This window comes from Leptidea sinapis, chromosome 9, assembly GCF_905404315.1.
Source record: "Leptidea sinapis chromosome 9, ilLepSina1.1, whole genome shotgun sequence".
Lineage (NCBI taxonomy): Eukaryota > Metazoa > Arthropoda > Insecta > Lepidoptera > Pieridae > Leptidea > Leptidea sinapis.
In genome coordinates, this window is record NC_066273.1 from 13,400,703 (window position 1) to 13,427,861 (window position 27,159).

Sequence of the window (27,159 nt, forward strand, 5' to 3'; positions counted from 1 at the left end):
AGGTACCCATATCGTATCATCCAGGAAACACCGCACAAGGAAGTTCATTCCTCAGCTTTGTAGTACGTGGAAGAAAGCTCCTTGAAAACCGCTCTGTGGAGGGCCGCCACACATCCAGATGGTGGGGATGATATCCTAACTTCATGTGTGGCCGGACCAGCGCTTGTAGAGCGCTAGAATGTGGGCCGGCTTGAAGTATTGCTGTGCTCTATTAATGACGCCCAGTTTTTTCGAAGCCAAATTGGCTTTGCCCTCCAGATGGCCACGAAATTGGGAATCGCTCGCAATTTCGAAACCTAGTATTCCGATACTAGGCGAGGCTTTAAAGGAAGTGTTGTCGAAGAGTGTTGATACGAGAAATGGATTTTTTTTTAGTGGTAAACGCGCAAACTTGAGTCTTCTGGGGGTTAAATTGGACAAGGTTCAATTTACTCCATTCCGCGACCTTCTCAAGAGAGGACTCGATACTTCTATTCTTCTTCTACACAAGTTTCTCTCGGCATTGGTCGACGATTTCCCGAGAGAGACCTGCATGGCCCGAGTATACGGCATCACCAGTGCTGTCGTCTGCATAGCAATGTATGTTGGAGGTGCCCAACATATCATTGATATGCAGAAGAAACAGCGTGGGAGATAGCACACAGCCTTGGGGCACTCCAGCATTCACGGGCTTCGGGTTCGAGCAATATCCATCGACAACGACCTGTATGCTGCGCCCAGTGAGGAAGCTGGAGGTCCACTTGCACAATCTCTCGGGAAGCCCAAATGATGGAAGTTTTGAGAGGAGCGCCTTGTGCCATACACGATAAAAGGCCTTCACTATATCCAGGCCAACTGCCAGGCCTTCCCGCTTGCTTTCAATAGCCGCCGCCCATCTATGTGTTAGGTATACCAGAAGATCACCTGCCGACCGACCATGACGAAAGCCGTATTGACGGTCGTTGATCACCTGGTGACCCTGAAGGTATACCAAGAGCTGGCGGCTAATTATGCTCTCCATGATTTGGGAGAGCAGGGAGGTAATAGCAATAGGCCTGTAGTTTGCCAGATGTGAACTGTCTCCTTTTTTTGGATCGGATGGACAAGGGCTGACTTCCATGAGTAAGGGACTATGCCTTTGGAATAAGAGTGCCGGAATAAACGATTTAGCACCGGCGTCAACTCAGGGGCACACGTTCCAAGCACGATTGGAGAAATGTCATCCGGCCCGCTCGACTTCCTGACGTCCAACGAAAACAGAGCTCACCTAACAGTTTTCTGTCTGAACTGTACTTCAGGCATAGAGATCTGACACCGCGGATGGTAGGCGGTGTTTTTCCGCTGTCGTCAAGAGTCGAGTTGGAGGCGAAAAGAGCGCACAGGATATCGGCTTTCTCTTTTGCCGTATGGGCCAGGCTGTCATTCCTCATGTGCAACGGCGGCATGGACGGCTGGTTGAAGTTACCAAGAGCAGCTTTTGACAACGACCAGAACTTGCATGTTCCGGTCGGGTAACTGGAAAGCTGCTCGCCGATTTTGACGACGTGCTTAGACGTCGCAGGGGCGATTTGCCGTTTAAAAAATCTGGATGCACGGTTATATTTCCTCTTAAGAACTTTGCAGTTCAGATCCTTTGTGCAAAGCGCCGCAACCCAAGTTCGATATGCCTGTTTTTTGCAGTCAGTTGCTGCTTTAACTGACGCATCGAACGAGGGCTGTGATCTGCAACCGATCGGTACCACAGAGCTTGGTATCCATTCCCTGTAGTATCACATCGGCTCCTGCAACGGCGCAGGCACTAGGATCATCCGAAGGGAAACAAACCCTGTCCCAAGAGTAGGATGCAAAAAAGGAACGCATCCTATCCTAATCTGCTGACTTGTAGTGCCAAACACGGTAGGTGGTCTGCGACGTTGGCGTCGGATAGGCACTACACTGCTGATCAGGCAATGGTCGGACGTTCCGAGAGGGGCGTCGACAAAGACCTGGTAAACATTGGGATGTGTAGTCAGCAGAAGGTCCTTATTGGACGGCATGTGGCTATCCACATCCGGGAGCCGCGTTGGCAACTCAACCAATTGAGACAGACCATACGAAAAATGCAAAATTAAGCACAGATCGCCCTGTGTAGTCTGTGGTACGTGATCGAGCCATTCGGCATTGTGCCCTTTGAAATCACCCAAGACTACAATTTCAGCGGAGGGGATCTGTGCAGTCGTCAATGCCGCTTGAACACAGCCCATGAGATGATCGGTTTCTGCGTTACCACTATGGGACCTGTAGACACACGCATGCGGACGCGGTCCTCTAAATCTACGCGGAGCCAGAGAGTAGACAGGTCCCTACCCTCAAAATTGCCGAGACGGCGACAGTAGATATCCTCCCTAACGTACACACATACCCCGGTATGAGGTAAAAAATTGTGCTCAATTTTGTACCCGGGGTACGTTAAATATGACATATCGCTAGGTCGAGATATCTGCGTCTCCGTAAGGAAACATAAGGCCGGCTGCGCCGTCTCAAGGTGGTGGTGGACGGTGTTTTAACTGGATTGAATTATACTGTAAAAGTTATTGCAAAAGTCCACGTTAGGGGGCAAATACTACATTATTTGGACAAATATTTGAATAGTTATGCCGATATTATGTTGTAGTCCGGGTCTCTGTTCTAAAGGCACGGGCGCGCGAGCGGTCGGGCGATTGCGGGCGGGGTGTGGGGAAAGTTTAATGAAACTTCATATATATAGCTAAATAATTTTACCCTAAAATCCTACTAATATGATAAATAGGAATTGAGAAACCAAAAATTCCATGCGGCACAACAATTTGCATTCGTCACCTTGAGACATATGATGTTAAGTCTCATTTGCCCAGTAATTTCACCAGCTGCGGCGTCTTTCAGGCCGAAACACAGTCATGTTTACACATTCCTGCTTCACGGCAGAAATAGGCGCCATTATGGTACCGTTGCTTTTGGATTTTCGACTATTGGTTTCTTACATGTGTCTATTTAAAGAATGAAAATACTTGATTAATTTACAGGAATATATGACATGCGTACCTATTTTAAAGAGACGTAGGTACATCTTACTGAAAGGAAAACTGTGCAGTACTCAATAACATGTGTTGTTATATAAAAAGCTTGAATAAGGCAACTTGTGGCTCATGTAGGATATAGAGATAAGCAAGAAATAATTCCAGTTTACAAGTGGAAACATACAAAACCGACACATAATATATTTGATCCCTGCTTTCTTAAAGTGGCGTGATATTATAAAAAGCCGCGTTATCACCCGAAGATAAGTGATTTTCATAACAAAGTTATAAGGTCATATGCTGGTAGTGTCTCTGAATACAGTGATTATAATATATATGTTATCGTACTGCCAACAATCAAGTTTATTTCTAACTGGAACTCCGCAGATACACTATCGTTTCAATCAGAGCTCAAACTGTTTATTCAACGGTACAATAGTATTTTTCTTAAAATAAAACTTGTTTAAAAATGCACAGATTAATAATAGCTCTAGTATTTCTTGTAAGTTTTTCCTTCGTAGCAGCAGTGCCTTTAAATGGTAAGTGATTTTATCTCATCAGGATTCCCAGTATCTTTTATGGTAACAAAGAGAATACGTGGCAAGCAATAAGTACATTAACTAATTAATATTTACTCCATCGGAATCATTTATTACATCTCCATTTTTGAGTCCCAAAAATATTTTAGACGCAGACGAAGACATAAAGCAAGTCGTATCAGACTTGAACACGAATCGAACCCGCGACCCTTTGCAAACTTTAAATATGAAGTACATAAGTAGGTGGGTAGTTAGGTGTCTTTTATATTATATCACTTTCCTTTAAATAAAGCCATTCTCATTCTTTTTTATGAGCCTAACTCCAGTAGAACTGAAGCGAAACCTTGAACTTGAGAGATGGGTTATCTATTGGAATTAATATATTTAATAATCATAGAAATTCTCGAATAATCTTTAATTGTAATGTGTAATTGTAATAATACATATTTTATTGTGTGTTTAATAATATAGGTACGTCAAAATATGTATTAGGTAAACTTGCAATTTTATAATACATAAAGTTATTTATGTATGAAAGAACAGGGGTACCTTGATGCGATTGCCTCTAAGTGTCTTCCATGCCTTGTAAAAGAATTGTATATAATTCTATTACATGGATATGTCCTTTTTTTTAGCTAAACATTAGTACAGGTTGCTATATTTTATAAAATAATAAAATCATTTTTAAAGTCGACTTTAAACCTTTTACATATTATTAGATATAATCTACCATATAAAATATAATCGGGAGTTTATTAGGTACTTACATGAATGTTCTACTAATAATAAACTTTTTGAAGATTACATATCTATTAATTATTAACTTAATAACAAAATTATGGTTAACATACTAAAAGAAGATACCTAATAAAGCTGTTAGTTCTGCCTACTGCTCATCAAAACAAAAATATTTTATCTTATGATAACATAATAATTATGCGTAGGTATGATTACTTAAGCGTAAGATACTTGTAATAAAATTGCTACTAATATTGAGAAAATTCCAGCTATATAAATGTAAATAATATACATAGCTCTACTGAATTTCTTCTTTGGGCAATATAGTCGAGCGATTCATTCAATTTACCATCAAACCTAATCACACAATATGTCAATAACAACAATCATACTTGAAGATACTTTTACTACCTTTCGTGTTTCAGGACTGAACATCCCGTCAGAGTGCAATGACAACGCTTCCTTCGCCGACTGTGAACTCATAGTGCGCAGCAAGTTCTGCCAACACCGTTACTATTCTACGTAAGTTTATCTTTTAAAGCCAGGTTCATATAATATAACAACGACAGGGAAGGAAAGTTATGAAACGAAAGACAGGGTAGGTCTTTAACTAGCATTTGTTCGCCGTCTTCTTTCTTTGTAGGCTAACATAGCGCTCGATGTCGTGTCTCACTCAATCTCAACTCATATGACTTAGGGCACGCGATCTCGATTCATAAGACAACGCTACAATGCAAATCAGACTTTAGTAACTAAATGGTGTTCTATGTACTATATGCATGCAGTCTCAAGTCATTGAATGGTGTTCTATGTACTATATGCATGCAGTCTCAAGTCATTGAATGGTGTTCTATGTACTATATGCATGCAGTCTCAAGTCATTGAATGGTGTTCTATGTAGTATATGCATACAGTCTCAAGTCATTGAATGGTGTTCTATGTAGTATATGCATACAGTCTCAAGTCATTGAATGGTGTTCTATGTACTATATGCATGCAGTCTCAAGTCATTGAATGGTGTTCTATGTAGTATATGCATACAGTCTCAAGTCATTGAATGGTGTTCTATGTACTATATGCATGCAGTCTCAAGTCATTGAATGGTGTTCTATGTAGTGTATGCATACAGTCTCAAGTCATTGAATGGTGTTCTATGTAGTATATGTATACAGTCTCAAGTCATAGAATGGTGTTCTATGTAGTATATGCATATAGTCTCAAGTCATTGAATGGTGTTCTATGTACTATATGCATGCAGTCTCAAGTCATTGAATGGTGTTCTATGTAGTATATGCATACAGTCTCAAGTCATTGAATGGTGTTCTATGTACTATATGCATGCAGTCTCAAGTCATTGAATGGTGTTCTATGTAGTATATGCATACAGTCTCAAGTCATTGAATGGTGTTCTATGTAGTATATGTATACAGTCTCAAGTCATAGAATGGTGTTCTATGTAGTATATGCATATAGTCTCAAGTCATTGAATGGTGTTCTATGCAGTATATGTATACAGTCTCAAGTCATTGAATGGTGTTCTATGGAGTATATGCATGCAGTCTCAAGTCATTGAATGGTGTTCTATGTAGTATATGCATGCAGTCTCAAGTCATTGAATGGTGTTCTATGTAGTATATGCATACAGTCTCAAGTCATTGAATGGTGTTCTATGTACTATATGCATGTAGTCTCAAGTCATTGAATGGTGTTCTATGTAGTATATGCATACAGTCTCAAGTCATTGAATGGTGTTCTATGTAGTATATGTATACAGTCTCAAGTCATAGAATGGTGTTCTATGTAGTATATGCATATAGTCTCAAGTCATTGAATGGTGTTCTATGTAGTATATGTATACAGTCTCAAGTCATTGAATGGTGTTCTATGGAGTATATGCATACAGTCTCAAGTCATTGAATGGTGTTCTATGTAGTATATGCATACAGTCTCATTTCACTGAATGGCGTTCTATGAAGTATATTTTAGGCAGTTTTCATTCAGCTGTGTTTCGAGCGCGCTTTGAATACAACGCCAAGCAATGCCAATTCCGTAGTCATCTGGACGGCAAAGCCAAATTAGCTTCGAAAGAAGCTGGGCGTCATAAATAGAGCTCGGCAATAATTCAAGCCGGCCCAAATTCTAGCACTCTGCAAAGCGCAGGTCCGATCACAAATGGATTATTGCTGTCATCTCTGGCCTGGCGCACTACAGTATCAGCTCGAACCATTTGACCGAATTGTCAAGGACCCAGTGCTCTGTGAACGTCTCGATCACGTGGCGTGGCGAGGAGATGTCGCTTCATTGTGTGTCTTCTACCGCATTTATCACGGAGAGTGTTCCGAAGAGCTTTTTCACCTGATTCCTGCCGCCAAATTCTACCTTCGCACGACACACCACAAATAAGGATATCATCCCCACCATCAGGATGTGTGGAGGGTTCCTCCACAGTGCGATTTTCAAGGAACTTTCTTCCACGTACAACAAAAGCTTCCTTCTGCGGTTTTTCTGCAACGATACGACGTGGGTACCTTCAAACAAAGCACGTGCACCTTCCTTAAAGGCCGCAACGCTCCTGTGATTCCTGTGGTGTTGCAAGAGAATGTAGGCGGCGGTGTAACACCTAGTGTTAGGCAATCTTAACACGGTGACCCGTACGCTCGTTTCTCCTCCTATTCCTATTTGACATCTCTCAAAATTTTATCATGTAGTAGCTTAGCTGTAAGTTTTCCAAAAATAATACATAGTATATGTATTTAATTCTTTAATTTTTCCATCTAACCAGGTTTTGTTGTAAGTCATGCATGAACGCTGGCCATATTGATCCGACATCAATATTTGAAGAAAGGGTGGAGGACAGAGATGTTTCAGGACTGAACATCCCGTCAGAGTGCAATGACAACGCTTCCTTCGCCGACTGTGAACTCATAGTGCGCAGCAATTTCTGCCAACACCGTTTCTATTCTACGTAAGTTTATCTTTTAAAGCCAGGTTCATATAATATAACAACGACAGGGAAGGAAAGTTATGGAACGAAAGACAGGGTAGGTCTTTAACTAGCATTTGTTCGCCGTCTTCTTTCTTTGTAGGCTAACATAGCGCTCGATGTCGTGTCTCACTCAATCTCAACTCATATGACTTAGGGCACGCGATCTCGATTCATAAGACAACGTTACAATGCAAATCAGACTTTAGTAACTAAATGGTGTTCTATGTAGTATATGTATACAGTCTCAAGTCATTGAATGGTGTTCTATGTAGTATATGTATACAGTCTCAAGTCATTGAATGGTGTTGTATGTAGTATATGCATGCAGTCTCAAGTCATTGAATGGTGTTCTATGTACTATATGCATGCAGTCTCAAGTCATTGAATGGTGTTCTATGTACTTTATGCATGCAGTCTCAAGTCATTGAATGGTGTTCTATGTACTATATGCATGCAGTCTCAAGTCATTGAATGGTGTTCTATGTAGTATATGCATACAGTCTCAAGTCATTGAATGGTGTTCTATGTAGTATATGCATACAGTCTCAAGTCATTGAATGGTGTTCTATGTACTATATGCATGCAGTCTCAAGTCATTGAATGGTGTTCTATGTAGTATATGCATACAGTCTCAAGTCATTGAATGGTGTTCTATGTAGTATATGTATACAGTCTCAAGTCATTGAATGGTGTTCTATGTAGTATATGCATACAGTCTCAAGTCATTGAATGGTGTTCTATGTAGTATATGCATACAGTCTCATTTCACTGAATGGCGTTCTATGTAGTATATGCATACAGTCTCATTTCACTGAATGGCGTTCTATGAAGTATATTTTAGGCAGTTTTCATTCAGCTGTGTTTCGAGCGCGCTTTGAATACAACGCCAAGTAATGCCATTTCCGTAGTCATCTGGACGGCAAAGCCAAATTAGCTTCGAAAGAAGCTGGGCGTCATAAATAGAGCTCGGCAATAATTCAAGCCGGCCCAAATTCTAGCACTCTGCAAAGCGCAGGTCCGATCACAAATGGATTATTGCTGTCATCTCTGGCCTGGCGCACTACAGTATCAGCTCGAACCATTTGACCGAATTGTCAAGGACCCAGTGCTCTGTGAACGTCTCGATCACGTGGCGTGGCGAGGAGATGTCGCTTCATTGTGTGTCTTCTACCGCATTTATCACGGGGAGTGTTCCGAAGAGCTTTTTCACCTGATTCCTGCCGCCAAATTCTACCTTCGCACGACACACCACAAATAAGGATATCATCCCCACCATCAGGATGTATGGAGGGTTCCTCCACAGTGCGATTTTCAAGGAACTTTCTTCCACGTACAACAAAAGCTTCCTTCTGCGGTTTTTCCGCAACGATACAACGTGGGTACCTTCAAACAAAGCACGTGCACCTTCCTTAAAGGCCGGCAACGCTCCTGTGATTCCTGTGGTGTTGCAAGAGAATGTAGGCGGAGGTGTAACACCTAGTGTTAGGCAATCTTAACACGGTGACCCGTACGCTCGTTTCTCCTCCTATTCCTATTTGACATCTCTCAAAATTTTATCATGTAGTAGCTTAGCTGTAAGTTTTCCAAAAATAATACATAGTATATGTATTTAATTCTTTAATTTTTCCATCTAACCAGATTTTGTTGTAAGTCATGCATGAACGCTGGCCGAAATTTGAAGAAAGGGACAGAGATCACTGGAAGTAACTTAGTTCCTGCGAATGACACTACACTAATATAAATTAAACCTTATATTAATTAACTTATGAGAAACAACTTAATACAGCATAAGAATGTACTTTGATTCACTTTTTGATCTTTTTAGATTATCTTTATTAGATATATTATCAATTTGATCTATGTCATGTTATTCACTAAATTATAATAATGTTAAATAACAATATGTATAATAATAATATTTAAGACTCACTACTACACGGTCACATTATCTCTGGACCTCGCTGGAACGTGAAGCTCCATCCCGTACCTCTTTCACCCCTGTTGCGTCAGTACGGTTTGCAGTTTCATGACCGTTAGGTGTACCTATGTCGTGATATGTTCGTGCTATAACTGCTTTGCTTTTGTTGTTAATAGTTCTGTAGTCTGTTAATTTATGTAAAAAAATATTTTTATACTTAATCCAGATTCATTCATTGATTTCCCATAATAATAATTATCAGCACACAACACACATTAACATCAATCTATAATACTGACAAAATAAATATTTTTTTAATAATTCGTAATAACAATATCCTAGTGATGCTTGTTTTGCACACCGCGACCGTAACAAACCAACGATGTGACGTCATGCAACAGGTACAGAGATATCCGGTAACCGGGTAGCAATCCATTGTCATTCTGTCAATTATATTATTCTCATAATTATATTTTACTGAAATAAAACAAAATAATGCTGTAACATAAATTTTATTTACATCCCAAATTTCACAGTTAGTATATAAAACAAAAAACGAAATTGAGTCGGGCCGATATAACCGCCCACGAAGTACAGTCAGCAACAAAAGCGAGGCAACACGCTCCACGTTACTGCACACAATTGTAGACCCAAAACCGTTCATTTGTAGCTTATAACTGAACTCTTGTTTATAAAATTTGTTTTAATATAACTTTAAAAAAATACTCGTCAGATTTAAATAACAACTCTGGGTTCATGCAATATCAATCGTCAATACAATATAAACTTGTCATAGAATATAAGTAGGCAAATTAGATCTGTCGACTACAATGACGTTCTATACATATAGACAAATCACGTCGCATAAAAACAAAGCCAAATATGGAACATGCCACAAATTACATCATAATAAGCTAAGATACTATACATTGCTGCCTTTACTCCAGTTGATTGAAATATCATTTGTCAATAAGCAGCAATGTAAAACATTTATTCAGTTCAGGTTTGATTCGGACAGTGACAGTTGACATACGACTAAGAAGAAAAGTGTGCTTACATTATCTTTAAGCACACTTTTGCCGTTCCGCTATCAGACTGCGAATGATACTTCCTTATGTGTGTATAGAACGTCATAGGTTGATGATGTATCACATTATTTGCTCTTGTAACCAAGCAATCAATTCATTTGTTTATCAACTGTCAACCACTGATGTTTGAACAACCAGTATGGTAATTAATGTTTCACTCTTTCGTAGTCTGAGAATTAACCGTTCAAATCTACTCGGTGGTAAGCCAAATATAACATTAGAAGCTTTCTTAATCAAGGAATGTGTTAATGATGCAATGATAACGAAGAACGGTTGGGAACATTTACTTAAAATAATCCGCAAGCAATGTGCGGAGGGGTATCGAATCATAAATAATTTAGGAACATAGATATTATACTCATTAGATATATAGAAATATAAAACATGACTAATATGCAATTGCTTAACAGACAGATCTGACACAGATATATTTTGTGTACTGAATAGGTTAAAAGATGAACTTATATTCATTTCATTTTGACATCATTCTGTTTTTATGAAAATGCTCATGGCAATAATCATTTTTTTAAATGTCGATAAAAAAGGAAAGTGCTAATAACCATTTTAAAGTTATAGCTTTATATTGGCACAAAACCAAATGCAAAACAGTAAGGAATACAACCCAATAAAACTTTTTTCTAATTCCACCACAATGATAAAATTGCACTACATGGAAAATACTACAGAGACAAAAATAAATATTTTCCCATGCCGATAAATCACGAGAGGTCGAGTTGTTCTTCGACAATAACAATAGTGATGCGTTGCGCAAAGTTAAGTTCCCCAAATGGTCTTACACATTTCAATGAGAATTTCTTGCAAGTTTTAATATTTGAAAACATTACAATATTTCATCGGGACAACATGCTGGTCCCGCCACCAAATTGGTTACGTAACCAAACGGACACCAGATGAGCAGCTCTTAATAGAGCGGTTTACATTAAATGTAACCAACTAAGTTGGTAGCGGCGACTGGTTGAGCTACCATGGTGTCACAATGAAATAATATAGCCCTTACTGTCATTCCTACATCAAATAAAACATAATCATTGATTTGGTAGCAAACAGTGATTGACACATCGGAACCACAGATCTGGACTCGAACTGATCGACACCAAGCCGAGGTATCACGATTAAGATGATTGCGGACTACGTCTGTACATAGTTCACAAAATGTAATTATAAATTTTAAAACATTATACAGCGTCTACTGTACACCGCTAAATACATCTTAAATACAAAATTTAAACTCGATACACAATATATGTACAGTAAATTATAATTTAAAACGTTTATAATATATTACATACTGTATAATTAATATGAAACCAGTGATTGAGTAAAACATCTGCTGGACACTGATACTGGTTACGTATATGTACACTCGGCTTTATGTAATAGACTCTTAATGTATGTGGGGGATACAGTACAGAGTCGTTTTAAGGTCGTCGTACACTTATACCATAGCGCTCTCGCATAATAGCAAAAGGAGCATTTGAATGATGATATTATAATATCAATAGCAAATAAAATATAGCTCGATGGTTCACCTCTTGCTATCCGTGTGGTACGCTCGCATGTAATGCGGTATAATGTGCAAAAACCCTAAACAAACACGGGGTAGCCAATCTCCGGCTACTTCCCTACCTCGAGCGAATGCTTGTGTACGCCATAAAATAACTTATCGGGTCTGTGAGCCCGTTATAATATCACAATACATGTTAACTAAAAGACACGCTAAACGCTCGCTTAACTCACCTATGAAACAATCAAAACAGAAATACAAATAATTACAAGCGCATGGATCGCGACGGCTATATTGTTGTTGTCTCAACTCAGCAAGGATAATAATAATAATATACATAAATTACGATAAACTACGTGTCACTAACATCTTTACATATATAAAGGGCGCCCTACACACTGGTCGGAATACACATATTGGAGAAACACGAACTATTAAGGACAAGCCAGCTTTATCATTCCAACACGAGCAGTAATTACGTCCACGTCAAACCTTAGTTACATTTTTTATTAACAACAGTTTGTGCTGAAACTGGATCGTATGCGCCCAAGAACTAATCTAAATGCAACATCCACGTACTCGTAGTGTTCAAACTAAATATTTGCACCAATTATTTAGTCCTTCATCTCCAATGTTTCCCACGATAAGATAAAACGGGAATCATTGGAGATTAATTAACATATTTTTTATCTGTTTTTACAAGTACGAAAAGATCTTTATTCTGGACAGGCACAATCAACTCGCGAACTAACTTAGGATTATGGAAACGTTCATCTACTTTAACGGGTTATAAAAAAGTTAACAAAATTTTTTTAAGTGACAAATTGAATAATGTCCATACAAACATGTATTAAACTGTGGGTGTCGCGAGTGGGTGTCGCGAGTGGGTGTCGCGAGTAGGTGTCGCGAGTGGGTGTCGCGAGTTGGTGTCGCCAGTTTCCGTCCACCCGCTCGTGAGTGGTATCAGCTGTCGTCCGCAGTCCGCTCAGTCCACCACCTCGGACACGATCTTCTCCATGTCCTGGTCCACCACGTCGTCGTCGTGCGGCGGCGGCGAGGCGGGCGGGCTCGGCGCCAGCAGCGCGGCGGCGGCGGGCAGGCGGGGCAGCGGCGCGGGGCCGGGCGCGGCCGGCAACTTGAACGGCTCGTCCAGATCTTCGAGGCCGGCGGGCACCGGCAACTTGGCCAGCTCCTCTTGTAGCTTCACATAGTGCCGCTGCAATCAAATTGTTTACTTGAAAACTAAGCAAATAAAACAAAACTAATAGTGTGCTAACTAATAGTATGCTAGCTACCAGTGTACTAACTAAGAGTGTGCTAACTAATAGTGTGCTAACTAATTTGTTAGCTAACAGTGGACTAACTAATAGTGTGCTAACTAAGAGTGTGCTAACTAATAGTGTGCTAGCTAACAGTGTACTAACTAAGAATGTGCTAACTAATAGTGTGCTAGCTAACAGTGTACTAACTAATAGTGTACTAACTAAGAGTGTGCTAACTAATAGTGTGCTAGCTAACAGTGTACTTACTAATAGTGTACTAACTAAGAGTGTGCTAACTAATAGTGTGGTAGCTAACAGTGTACTAACTAATAGTGTACTTACTAAGAGTGTGCTAACTAATAGTGTGCTAGCTAACAGTGTACTAACTAATAGTGTGCTAACTAATTTGTTAGCTAACACTGGACTAACTAATAGTGTACTAACTAATAGTGTACTAACTAATAGTGTGCTAGCTAACAGTGTGCTAGCTAACAGTGTACTAACTAATAGTGTGCTAACTAATAGTGTACTAACTTATTGTGTACTTACTAATTGTGTGATTGGAATGGTTACTAGTTATTGTTTTAATATTCCTCATTTATTTTCATTACATGCAGAAATAATCGTGTTTGTGCTAATTATAATCGAACAACTGAATTTTAATTCGAACTCTGGAAACTCAACGAGAAAATTTTATTGATATACATGTTCTCAAAACTAAAAAATAATGAGTTGTGATAAACCAGAAACGAGTTATGACTTGACCGTTTTGAATAAGTCTGAAGGATGTACTGGTAAAATGGCAGGTTGAGTGCTCACCTTGAGTGCGCACAGGTTGTGATTGATGGTTCGGTGTGTCCGCTCGTCCCCGCTCTGCCCCTCGAGATCAGTGATCCAGTTCGCAACGGTTTGCATTATCTCGTTCCGTTTTATCCAAAAGTGAGTCTGTATAACCTGCAGGAACAAACAACTTCGATTAAGCAAATTACTTCATAATTTATCTCGAGTAAACTGAACAAGGTCTTAACAAAGTGCAACTACACAATATGAGACTTCAGAATCTAAAAATTACATCATAATCATATTTTGTCATCCCGCAGTGTCTATAAATTTTGATTCAAATAAATTTTGGCATATTTCTGTTTATAATTTGTTACTCCATAATAAAGACTCATATGGTAAAAAGCTTTTAGTTTCCTTATTTGAAAAGATATGCTGATATTGAAGAACACGGTTTATTAGTTTTTAGTTAGTTACGGAACAATCACCTGGTCACACTTTACATCCTGTATAACTGAATAAAGTCCTCGAATGGCTACCACGGAAAACGCAGTGTTGGCAGCCCCAGAGAGATGGACTGACGATCTAGTCAAGATTGCATACATTGCTGGAATACATTGGATGAGGGCATCGCAGGACCGATCGGCGTGGAGATCTTTGGGGCAGGCCTTTGTCCAATAGTGGACGTCTTCCGGCTGATGATCATGATGATGAAATGAATAGAATATAGTAATGAATAATAAATAACTAGAGAGGAAGTACCTCCCGGAAGCAGGGCTCGGGCGAGCGCAGCTGGTCGAGCATGGCCCAGCGCACGCACGCCTGGTAGATGTTGGAGTTGTACTCGAGCGAGGCCAAGGTGCCCACGCACGTGCCGCGGCTGCGCTCGTACCCCGGCTCGTTGAAGTACGGCTCGGGCACCAGGATCAGCGACTGGATCGACACCAGCACCTGGACATACAAACATCATATCAAAATCACTTTATGGTACATTTAGTGCTCGACCGACGGTCAGAGCTGATATCGGTCGAGCCTAAGGCGTATCATACGCGCTGACCATGTTGCGTAGTGCTCAGCTGACAGCAAACTTGATTGCGGGCCCGTGATCAGGACCTGCCAATGGAAACCAGTGAACAGCCTGCTGACAATCACACCACCTATATACATATATACAGGATGTAATCGTTAATTGTGACCAGGCGATTATTCTGTAACTATGACAGAATAAAAAAAAAATAACTGATTGCCTAATCAGTAAAATGACATCAATAACTTTTTTTTAAATCAAACGGGAAATATCCAAAACACTTACACACATTTGGTATGGGATAAGTAGAAAGGATTTAGTTTCCTTTTTTTAAGGTTAACGATAATACCCTGTATTTTCAACTCGTAGGAGCTATAAAGTCGACTCCAATTCGGATTAACACACATACGAGTCCAGAGGGCATACCATCAACTTTTAATAAGCGATGCGATTCCGATGCAGTTCAGTTTAGGTACCTAAACTGAATCACTAAAATTCGTACCATGAACTGCCTTTTACTGAATGGCGCTTAGATCGCTTATGAAGAATGAACGAAATAAATTTGTCTGTGGTCCGCGGTGAGAGAAAGAGATGACGCTCTACAGTCGTTGCATAAGTTTGTTTCTCTTACTCGAACCATATGCGTTGCGTTTCGAAACCTAAAATGATATGATTTTAGAGGTTTTTTTTGCGTAGAAAATACTACAAATACATTTTAAAATTGCGCTTTATAACGTCAAATTATAAACCATTAAGCCCTTTTTTGTAGTTATTAAATATCAGTAATATAAATAAATATTGTTCTTTGAATTACTAATTAAATATTTGCTTAGCTGTTTTCGTAAAAATAACGAGTTATGAACGCACCTCCATTGATGTTTGATTTGACAGCACGATAGAGTTCATTTTTTTTAATTCGTTCTTGCGAACAGGCTATAGCCCGGGCCCTTACTGCATCGTCTGTAACCAAAAATGAAAATACAAAATTTTCATTTTTGGTCATCGCATCTTTCATCAATAAAATTTTCCATTTCTATATGTTTTCCCTATTTTTCAAAGTTATTAACAACACGATGATTCACTTTCCTCTAAGTAGTAACTTTTTTCGAATCGCTCACTTTGACACATAAGCTATCCAGTTTATATTGAAATATTACCTCATGTACGAATGAATGAACGAACTAAATCAGTTTGCGATTCACTTGATATATTTTTTGACATCCAATTGACATCACTGCGATTTAATCAGTTGATTTGGCGTCAGCCTAAATTAGATAGCTCTAATCAGGTCGTGGTACGAAATAGCAAAGCAGGTTATTTTAGGTTGTCAATTGAATCGCAATAAGAGTTCATTGCAGGCCCGCAGAGTCCGAATAGTGTTTGTCTCCTCACACAATCACTGAAGCAACAATGAAATATTTGTTTCGGGTTGCACTACTGATTGGTAGATTGTCGGTCGCACATGTTCAGATAGTGAGGATGATATTTTAGTTTGTCGCCTATGGGTTCTAGTGCAGAAATCGCATCAAACATCTCTTCAGACGTCACCAGACGGTGACCAGAGAGGCGAGAGTACCTTCATGATGTCCAGGCGGTCGGTGTCGGTGCGCACGAACACGGAGGAGGAGTACGAGAGCGGCAGGCTGGTGGCCAGGGTGGCCGCCTCCTGCGCCAGGCGCTTCATGCGCGCCGGGTGCGAGCGCTGGCCCGCCGCGCGCACCGTGCCCTCGAAGTGGTACGGCACCGTGAACTTGAACCCGCCCTCCCCGTCCTCCGATATCATCTCGAATGTTTCTGCGGCACCCGACAATATCAATAACAAGACACATCACACACGATAACGCATTTCTTTTATGAAAATAAGGGACGGGACGAGGAAGACGTTTAGCTGATGGTAATTGATACGCCCTGCCCGTTACAATGCAGTGCCGCTCAGGATTCTTGAAAAACCCAAAATCTCCGAGTGGCACTACAATTGCGCTCGTCACCTTGAAACGTAAGATGTTAAGTCTCATTCCCCCAGGTATTTCACTGGCTAAGGCACCCTTCAGACCGAATCACAATAATGCTTACTCATTACTGCTTCACAGCAGAAAAAGGCGCCGTTGTGGTTCCCATAATCTAGCCGGCATCCTGTGCAAAGGAGCCTCCCACTATGTATGAGAATGTAGTGTTATAGTACTCACCAAACTGCATGGTGCGCATCAGTTCGATATACCTCGCCTCCCGACTCGCCCCGTATATGGACCGCGCTAGTCCCACATTGTCGGATTCGTTTTCTGAACGACACATTAACGCAGATGTTGCCTGAAATCAGTATTCATATAATGCAATCTCCAACAGAATGCTAAATTCACTCCAAAAGCCATGCCCTCTACAGGGTATCATCCCGAGACCATGCTTGATTTATAAATAATATATAGGGTGTATGATACGAGTTATATATACGTACTTATATATTAACTTATACATAACATCAAAATAAACATTCAAATTAACATCTTATTTAATGGCAGTAATGTTCGAAGTCACGAGCGAGTAGGACGCGAACTCGAGGCAAGAACATTTTGTATCAGCAGTTTAGTCATTATTTAGCAAAATGATATAAAACGTCGAGTTGGTTACACAATTTTATTAATTTAAATAAGTACTTATCTCAAATACGACAGTCCATCAACATCTCATTTTAAGTTTGGATAATATGCTGTTATTTACAGTTTTCCACTGACCCCTATCATTGTGTGGCGTTGTATTCAAAGCGCGGTCGAAACACAACTGTATGAAAACTCTGCCTAATAGACGCGTTTATTGTAAGTCAATGTTGTAGCTGTATGATTTATAAATAGAGACGGGTTATCACAAAATGATTAGATACCTGAATGTCAGCTATGAGCGAAGCGAGTCCCTCTTTCTCTTCCGATAAGTCAGAGTTACTCGATGTACTGAATCTTTGGCTATACGTCATCTTTCCAAATATGTTCTTTTTGCTCATTCTGTAACATGCAATCAAATGATGGTTGGTTGGAATGGTGGCACGACAAATCGATGTGATAGGCCTGATAGGTTATGTGGTAGCCTGTCAAATCAAATCAAAATCACTATTCATATAGGTCAAAAGTTTTCTTTTCTTTTTATATCAACCGCCACTTCGAAAAGGGTTGAGCTTTAATGAAAAGTCGTAAGAAGCTCATTGCCACTCTTTTAAATCAACATTTACAGCTTCATCTTTTTACAAATCATTTACAGCAACAAATATACTCAAACGTCAAATATTCAACGCCTAACACAAGTCAAGAAAAGAATATGTAAAGGATTACAGAAAATCAAGAGTTATTGAGTACAGTAGATGCATCAATCCACACACATCGTAAATAGATAAAGGTATTTTGCGAGCATTTTATTATGACAAAAGATATTATGGAGTTTGTTTATGTGAATTAGTGACAATATTTGTTCACTTCAAATAATATAGTATCATGACTGCTCCGGAAATAAATGGCACTCTGAGGGAGAAAAGAGCTTTAACAGTATTCCTTTTTTAGTTTTTTTTATTTCTTGTATATTTATATTAAGCGATAATTTTTTAATATCTTATCAATATATAAAATGGCAACATAAAAATCGTACCGTGATCAACCACGATCAGAAAGTGATGTTCCTGTCACACTGCGACTTATTATAAGTTAGTATGTCTCACTAGTGTGTAATAACGCCAGCGCTCATACTCTAACACAGCAGTATAAAAGCTTTTTGATAATGGAATAGAAATACGTACAAAAGCAGTAGAACCCCAGAGAAACACAAACATTTACTGCAACTAATGCTTTTCATTGTTTGTGTATTTAAAGTGCCGGCCCCACTGGGGGTCAGAGTTCCGATTTCTGCGTTCACTGTCACGCACACGTACAGCGCGATGTGGCGCGACATGTCCAGCACTACACACACACACACACTGGCCACTGGGGCCTACCTGAGCTTGGCCGCGTACGAGTTGGTGGTGCGGCTCATGCTGGCGAGCAGCGCGGGCAGCTTGCGCACATAACAGAAAACAAATCATATTTACATATTATAACATAACAGAAAACAAATCATATTTGTATACTTATCTAAGTAACATACATACTCACTTAAAAATGTAAAAAATTAAATGTAAAATTAAAATAAGGGTTATTGTTATTTTTATTACTATTAATTCAATATTTCCTTTTTATAAACCACAGGATATAACGACGTGCTTCTAATACCTGAAGGTGCCACAAGCATTGTGATTTATGAAGTAAGGGAGTCAAACAACTACCTCGGTAAGAGTTTATATTTTTATTTTAATAATAAGTTCCAGTGGGAGGATTCTTGCACAGCATGTTGGTTAGGTGTATATTACAGTCACAATACGGTAATAAAATAGTATTTAATGTTCATACTAGAGCGCCTGAATCAATGCACTCACACATACACACGATGTACACGACCGCTAAGCAATCTTTTACCAGTGGGAGGCTCCTTTGCACCGGATGCCGGCTAGATTATGGGTGCCACAACGGCGCATATTTCTACTGTGAAGCAGTTATGTGTAAGCATTACTGTGTTTAGGTCTGAAGGGCGCCGCCCGTAGCAAATAAAATAATTGTGCAAATGAGACTTGACAACTTATGTCTTAAGCGAATCACTACTGGCCTTCATTTTACATTCGTTTATTTATTGGCAACGTATTTTCTATTTTTACAACTACAAATACCTTGTACAACTTCATTCTACGCCGATTTAGACTTGAGTTAGCGAAATAATTCATACTAAAATTCAAAGCTTCCGTGAAAAAAATAGTATATAATCTCATTGAATACTTCCAGCTATCAGAAGCAAGATCAAGGACAAATATTATTTAAACGGCGGATACCGCATCGACTTTCCGAGGAGTATTGTGATAGCTGGTACGCTGTGGCACTACGAGCGTTCGCCCCAAGGGTTTGCTGCGCCAGATAAGCTGACTACTCTCGGTCCCACCACAGAACCCTTGTATTTATCAGTAAGTTTAAATCTTTTATAGTGTAGGATAATATGGATACACATTACGAGACTTTTATCTGTAAATAAATTTTCTGATATAGAAAAATGTTATTATTTTTGGTCCAAAGTCATCTAATACAGGAATAGGAGTACCAACTAGGATGGTCACTTGATGGCAAAGTAAGTAAAAATTCTGTAGTACATCTTCGTAATAAACAGGCGACGTGGGTAGAGAGGGGCGCTGCGGTGTGGGCTTTATTATAAATTAACTAGCTGACCCAGTAAACATTGTATTGCCATATAAAGTAACAAAAAATTCAATATTTTAAATTTTTGTGGTATAAAAAAATAGATGACGACCGATATTCAGACCTAACAAATATATCGTACTACAATAATTAATAAAATCAATTGCCATCTTATAACCCCATTGCGGATCTGTGGATGGAACAGAATAATATAAAAAAAGTGATTAAAAAACAGGGGTTGATTATAGAAGGGTGAAAATATGAAGTTGTATGTATTTTTAACGCTGATAAGATAAAAATAAAAATATTTGTCAGAAAAATAAAAAAATTATATTTAGGGGTCACCCTTATCATTTAGGGATATGAAAAAAAAATTGATGTTGGCCGATTTTCAGACCTACCCGATATACACACAAAACCAGTCGAGAGAAGATTATTGAAGATTATTTTGAATAGCTTGTTCGGTCATTTCTAACAGGCTAGCTTCGGATAACGATCAAAACAAACTATCGAACTTGCAAAAAGCCTTGTCAATAAAACAAATCTAAAGATTTAGTTTGTACTTGCAATTACAGTAGTATAGTAAGCAAAACGAGTAATACTGCCTATTCTTATAAGCACAATATTTTTATAAACAGAACTAGCCGAATCACAAAAGCTTTGCTGACTAATCAAAACGCCTTTTAAAAACGCCCCCATGTCATATCGTCCAGGAAACATCATACAGGAAAGCTCATTCCTGTTTGGTTGAAAGTGGGAGAACGTATCTTGAAAACCATACAGCCATTGAGTCTTAAGATAAGGGTTTTACTAGTGCCGAAGAATCTGGTAACAATACAACCTTAAATTCGTGCCAAAATTTATAAGCTATGCTACTTAACGTACTTACCGCTCAGCCAACCGTCCAATGATGCATCCTACTTAAATTTCGGTATGTTTGTCAGACTCTTTAGTCGAAACTGCGAGGTTTTTTTCGGTTGAAATTAGAATTTGGATTTGTCAGGTTATCTGATGGAATATAATTAAATTATAATATTTTTCTGCATGTTTTTGTGGGAGGCCTTTATCCAGCAGTGGACGTCTTCGGGCTGATGATGTATGATGTTTCTTTAGTCAAATATATTTAACATTGTTATGGCGTGCGTGATATTGAACAGGCTTGTAAACTTGTATCTAAATGGGAAGAAGAAGAGATCATTTTATGATTCTATGTCAACTTTTATTTTTAGCTGCTCCTCGTTGATGACAATGTGGGTGTTCAGTATGAGTACAGCTTGCCGACCGCCTTGGCTCCCCGTCCGCATCAGCAATACAACTGGGTTCATGGTGAATTCACACCCTGCAGTGCTTCGTGTGGTGGAGGTATCACTAACACTGAAATAAAGAATATTTTTTATATACTCAAGTATCATAAGCCCTCCATGATGTGTTCAAGAAGCGAACATTATGACCACATTTAAAATAGACTGTTTTGTTGGTAGAAATTTCTTATCTGTAAAAATGTTATGCTAAATAATAACATCGATTTCGATAGTTATTATTTCATTCAAAGGAAGATGGCGGGAATGGACCCAATAATTTAAAAATTAAGGAAGCATCTTACAAGTACAAGTTTATATTAATTATAAACATAAGTTTATACGATGTTTATATAAAAATATTGAAGCGCTAAGATATGGGAGTCAAAAGAAAGAAATTATTATAATTTATTAAAAATAAGTCATCTTTTACTAACAGAACGTTTTGAGCAATTGACATCTTCATATTTTGACATGACAGCCCTTGTCGTTATTTATTTATGGATTATTATGGATGTTCCGACTTCCGACACCATCGAACTATTGATACCTACTCAAATCAGTAGTAATTCACAATAAGATTCAATATGATTATTATTGTTTTTTGGTATTAAAATGAGTAGGTAACTTCTATGAAAGTATCGATACCTGCTTGAAAAAAGAATGAATTGTTAATACTCAATTATTAGCACTTTTTACTAATATCTTTAAATTTCCACTGCTGGCCAACCTGCCACATATCTTTTAGCAGACAGTAGTTAGGCATAGACATAAGATACAAATTATCGTTTAATAATTTTAGGGTTATATTTTACTTTTAGGTATATCTTTTTTCTCCCACTTTTTTAGGCTTAATTACGATTTGCGTTTTCTTAGTTTTGTTACATTCTACAATTATTCATAAGGTTCCATGAAGTGCGCCACTTCTTTCAGTCAATCCCAAAATACATGCATACTCGCTTCCTCCCTTCGAAGATCTCTGATAAACAAAGAAATTAATTGAAATGACTCCTATTCTAATATCAGTTAAGATGACGTTTAGTTGGAAATGAAATGTCAATTTGCAAACAAAGTTGACAAATGTTGCACGTAAGTAAGATATCGAACGATATGATAGTTGGGGCTGACTCTAGTTAGTCTCTGAAAAAAAAAACTATGATAGCTGCCAGAAAACTTTTCATTACCATTATAACCGGTTAAAATGTATGGTGCTCAGCAGCCTAGCGAAACTCTATCTGAAAAAAGCCATTCACTCGAGTATGAAACGTGCAGTCATATTTTATAGATTGACAGATGACAGCTATAATCTTGTAAAAAACAAACATAGCCGAAATCCACTTTGTTTTAAATCAAATTTTCGGTTTCTAACTTAGCCGGATTGTACATCGTCGCCATTCGCCATACTGTAATTACTACTATTTCAAACTTACGTCAAATGCCTGCACATTTCATAATAAACTAAATTTCAATTTTTAAATCATAATATGCGGCTCCTGAATGCATCGTGGAGGCTTATGATATGTGGGTAGATAAAGTAGTGTATGTAACTGTAAATAATTAGGCATTAAAATACACGTGTGATGTTATTATAATAATAATACTGACACACTCTTACACAAATTATCTTGCCCCAAACAAGGCACAGCCTGTACTATGGGTGCAAGACAACGATATATTTAATACAACATACATACATAAATGCATGTAAACATCCATGACTCTGAAACTACCATTCATATTCATCATATAAATTATTGCACTTACCGGCATTTGAACCCGGGACCTCTAGCTCAGTAGGCAGGGTCACTAACCACTATAAACCCACACTCATATTTAATGCTTTTCATTATGTATAGTAACATAAATTACTGTAATATAACAGCATGTTTGATTAAATGTCAATTTCTAATATTATCGATATCCATACTGTTCACATCACTAGTGCACTAGCAAAGTAAGTAATACATCTAGAAGCAAATCAGAGCAGAGGTAGCTTGCCGGCAATCACAACGCGAGAGCCGGCTGAGCAGTTAGGGTTGCCACTTCTAAGTTATTCAATCATAATATTTATAATCTAAATGCTTAGTAGGTATTAAGAGTTCGCGTTTAAATTTAATAGGTATAATAAATAAAAAGTTACTAAACAGTCAAAGAAGCTTATGTGTGTTGTATAGAGAGGTAGGTGAACGAAGCTACGAATAAATAAGTTCGATCAAAGATTCAATTCGTTCGTAGATTCGACGTCGACTAGTAAGGAAGGTGTTCTACTAACACGAAGTCGCTCGCCTCGAGGTTTTTGTCATACATCTTGATAATTTTTCAATATTATTTATTTCAATTTTTGTAATTGCTAATCAGTTGGCAAACTTTATTTCTCATAATTCGATGTATACGAATAACTTAATCAAATTATATTATGCTTAGTACCTACCAATAAAATTGTGCGATACCAAAATATTGGATACAAAATAGAAGCAGAGTTGACTAATTTAAAACAAATTTTAGATAAAGATGCATTTAGTAAAGTTTTCACTAACGAGTGACTATTTTAGCCAATGCAATGGACAGCAACAATAAATTTTGTAAGACTGTGTATATGTGCTATAGCCAATTCCAATAAAAAAAAAATAACAAATACCAACCGACTTTAAAAAACCTATTCCAAAACATTATATTAAGCACTAAAAAGTAAAAAAATTATTGTGTACTACAACTTAATAATGGACTTATTTCTAAAGTTCTCCTAAGTTAAATGAAATGAAAAGACTTCCTAAAAGTCAATCCAATAATTACGACAAAATAATGTAGTTACAATAATTATTATATTATTATTATTATTGTTACAATACGGTACAATTGAGAACCTTTTTTAAAGTCGATTAAAAATGATCGCCGTGCAATAAATGTTTCTTTTACAAAATTATGTAAAAATACATGTGTTATACTTGTACGTATTATAAGGTAGGTATTGTGATAAGTGATGGCATTGTAAGATACTCACGGGAGGCTTTGGTGTTTGTTCTTATGCTAAGCAAATACATGAATGGTGACGTCAAATGGTGTATTAGCGCAGAATAGGTAATACTTACGTATGTATTAGTAACAGATGTTCCAGCTTAACAAATATTGTAGGTACTAGTATTTACCGCTTTTATCTCGTTCAATCAGGTTTTCAAACACGCAATGTGAGCTGTCGGTCGCGTGATGAACTAGATGAAGTAAAAGATAACCTGTGTGATGAAGGTCTTAAGCCACCTACCAACCAGAGTTGCAACACGGAGGTGTGCCCAGCGCACTGGGTGGAGGGACCTTGGAGTAACTGCTCGAAGCCTTGTGGAGAAGATGGAACCAGATCGCGGCAGGTTCGCTGTGAGCAGGTCATCAGTAATGGGTAAGCACGCATTTATCACATAAAGTGGCGTTATTATAAGTGTGAATGTTAGTTTGTTACGCTTTCACGCATAAACTACTGAAACGATCTCGATTAAATTTAGTACAGAGATGGACTAGAAATTGGAAAAGGACATAGGCTATCTTTTATCATGACTAAGAGGTTTGGAGGGGTTGAAATAGGGGGTGGAGGTTTGAATAGAATTTTGTCACAATCAAAGATGACACAATGAAACTTTGTATTTATGCACTTGATAAGAAATAAATAAATATTTGTTCTAGCGTTTTTGAAATTTCGATGTGTGTGGGGATGAAAAAGGGGGCGAAAGAATCCAAGTTTTCACACCTAAAAAAATGCTCCCCAAAGTAACTATTCTACGCGGACGAAGTTGCGGGTGAAAGCTAGAATTTATATATTTTTATGAAAATGCGAGAATAGACGAACAGGACGTTCAGATGATGGTGATTAATACGCCCTGCCCATTACAATGCAGTGCCGCTCAGGATTCTTGGAGCCCAAAAATTTTGAGCGGCAATACAATTGCGCTCTTCACCTTGAGACACAAGATGTTAAGTCTCATTTGCACAGTAATTTCACTAGCTACTGAAGGGCGCCCTTCAGACCGAAACACAGTAATGTTTATACATTACTGTGTTTAGTAATATATTAATTCAATTTCGACCAATATTTATGGACGATGTGGGATGGAGCCACAACCCGAGAGTCGCACAAACATACCAAGATTTGTAGATTATGCTGCATTCGGACGATTGGCTTAGTTAGAAGAGCGACGGGACGTAACCGCGAAGGCGGGTTCGAATCCCGCATCGTTCGTAACTTTTCATATAAATTATAAAAGAGATTAAACTTAATGAAGTGTGGCTTGAGATTATGCGAAATCAGACCATTTACGGAAATGACGAACAGAACTATTATTGTGGAGCCAACTAGAACTATTTCTGGTTGAAATATCTCCAAGTACTTTTTATATCCTGGTATTTAGGTGTTTGCTGTATCTCAGGCTTATTGGCAACAACAGTTCTGTTCGTGATGTTTAATCTTTCCCAATACTTTGTAGCGTATATGCACAATACATATATAAAAGGCACATGCCATTAGAAAGATGAGAATATCTAGAATTACTATGTCTAATGAACTCACCTGAACGACAACTTCAAGCCTCGTTAATCAAGGACAAGAAAAGGTTCTATTGAGATTAATCTCAAATCAGCTTTAGAGATTACTATTTGCTTTTCAGATAAGCTTGGAATAACCAACTATTAAAGTACACTTACGCAAGGCTACCTATTGTTCCATAAGTGCATCATGTATTTTTTGAGGATGTGACTTCTAGCTTAGATTATTTTTACGTCTAGAATCTAGATAGAGCCTCTGCAATTAGGTATCGCATAACATTAGACTAGGTTTATTGCTCAAGCCTTTTTTTATGAAAATAAGGGACGAGACGAGCTGTAATTGATACGCCCCACCCATTACAATGCAGTGCCGCTCAGGAGTCTTGAAAAACCCAAATATTCTGAGCGGCAATACAACTGCGCTCGTCATCTTGAGACACAAGATGTTAAGTCTCATTTGCCCAGTAATTTCACTAGCTACGGCACCCTTCAGACTGAAACACAGTAAAGTGTGCATGACAAGCTACGTCTTACACTGGCGATAAGTAAGTCACTTTGTTTAAGTGTGGGTGCGTTGCTTAAAATAGAGGCTAACAGCTCACCGCTATTTTTTTCGACGTGTTCACAGCTGTCACAGTCTATCTAGACTCTAGACGTATAAATTATTGTATAAGACTTCTAAATTCTTTGATATCTTTCAGACATTCCTCAATAGTCGATGATAAGGAATGCATCGAGCTCCACGGACGAAAACCGGCTCGATTCGAGGAATATAACAAGAACGCAACCTGTCCAACTTGGTTCAAGGGACCATGGAAAGCTGTAAGAAAATTTACTCATAATTTCAAATAATATTTGCAATAATAATTATATTTAAGACTATCATAAAAACAGTGTATTTTCTATCTTTCTCGTTGTTTTGAGAACTACGAGACGTACAAGCAGTATGTTCAACTGGTGGTAATTAATACGCCCTGCCCATTACAATGAAGTGCCGCTCAGGATTTTTGCCTATGTATTGTCCTGGTAGCATCGCGTATCTTTCTATAGTTTGGTTGTATTTGGTAGAAGAACGCCACTCATCTTCATCCTTACTAATATTATAAATGTGAATGTAAGTTTGTTTGTTACGCTTTTACGCCGGAGCAACTGCACCGATTTTAATGAAATTACACAAGTACAGCGATAGATTAGAGCTTCGGAAA

General features: G+C 38.4%; 1 protein-coding gene and 1 long non-coding RNA gene across 5 annotated transcripts in view; one reads left to right on the forward strand and one right to left on the reverse strand.

Annotated features, from left to right (window-relative positions):
- The window catches only part of LOC126966157 (baculoviral IAP repeat-containing protein 6-like), a 312,407-nt gene that overhangs the window by 198,111 nt on the left and 87,137 nt on the right, over window positions 1-27,159 (reverse strand). Inside the window, exon 8 of one of the 4 annotated variants that reach the window (XR_007729672.1) lies at window positions 12,595-12,695. The exons of 2 other annotated variants lie outside the window; for them this stretch is intronic. The gene's annotated coding sequence lies outside the window, so the exon portion shown is untranslated. Of the gene's footprint in view, window positions 1-12,594; window positions 12,722-27,159 lie in introns of those variants that run through there. One more of the 4 variants, XR_007729673.1, reaches the window with a different exon arrangement.
- Window positions 3,362-9,705, forward strand: LOC126966195 (uncharacterized). The gene is made up of 4 exons (XR_007729680.1): window positions 3,362-3,553; window positions 4,717-4,813; window positions 7,074-7,256; window positions 8,916-9,705. It is a non-coding gene; the product is annotated as an uncharacterized LOC126966195 (long non-coding RNA).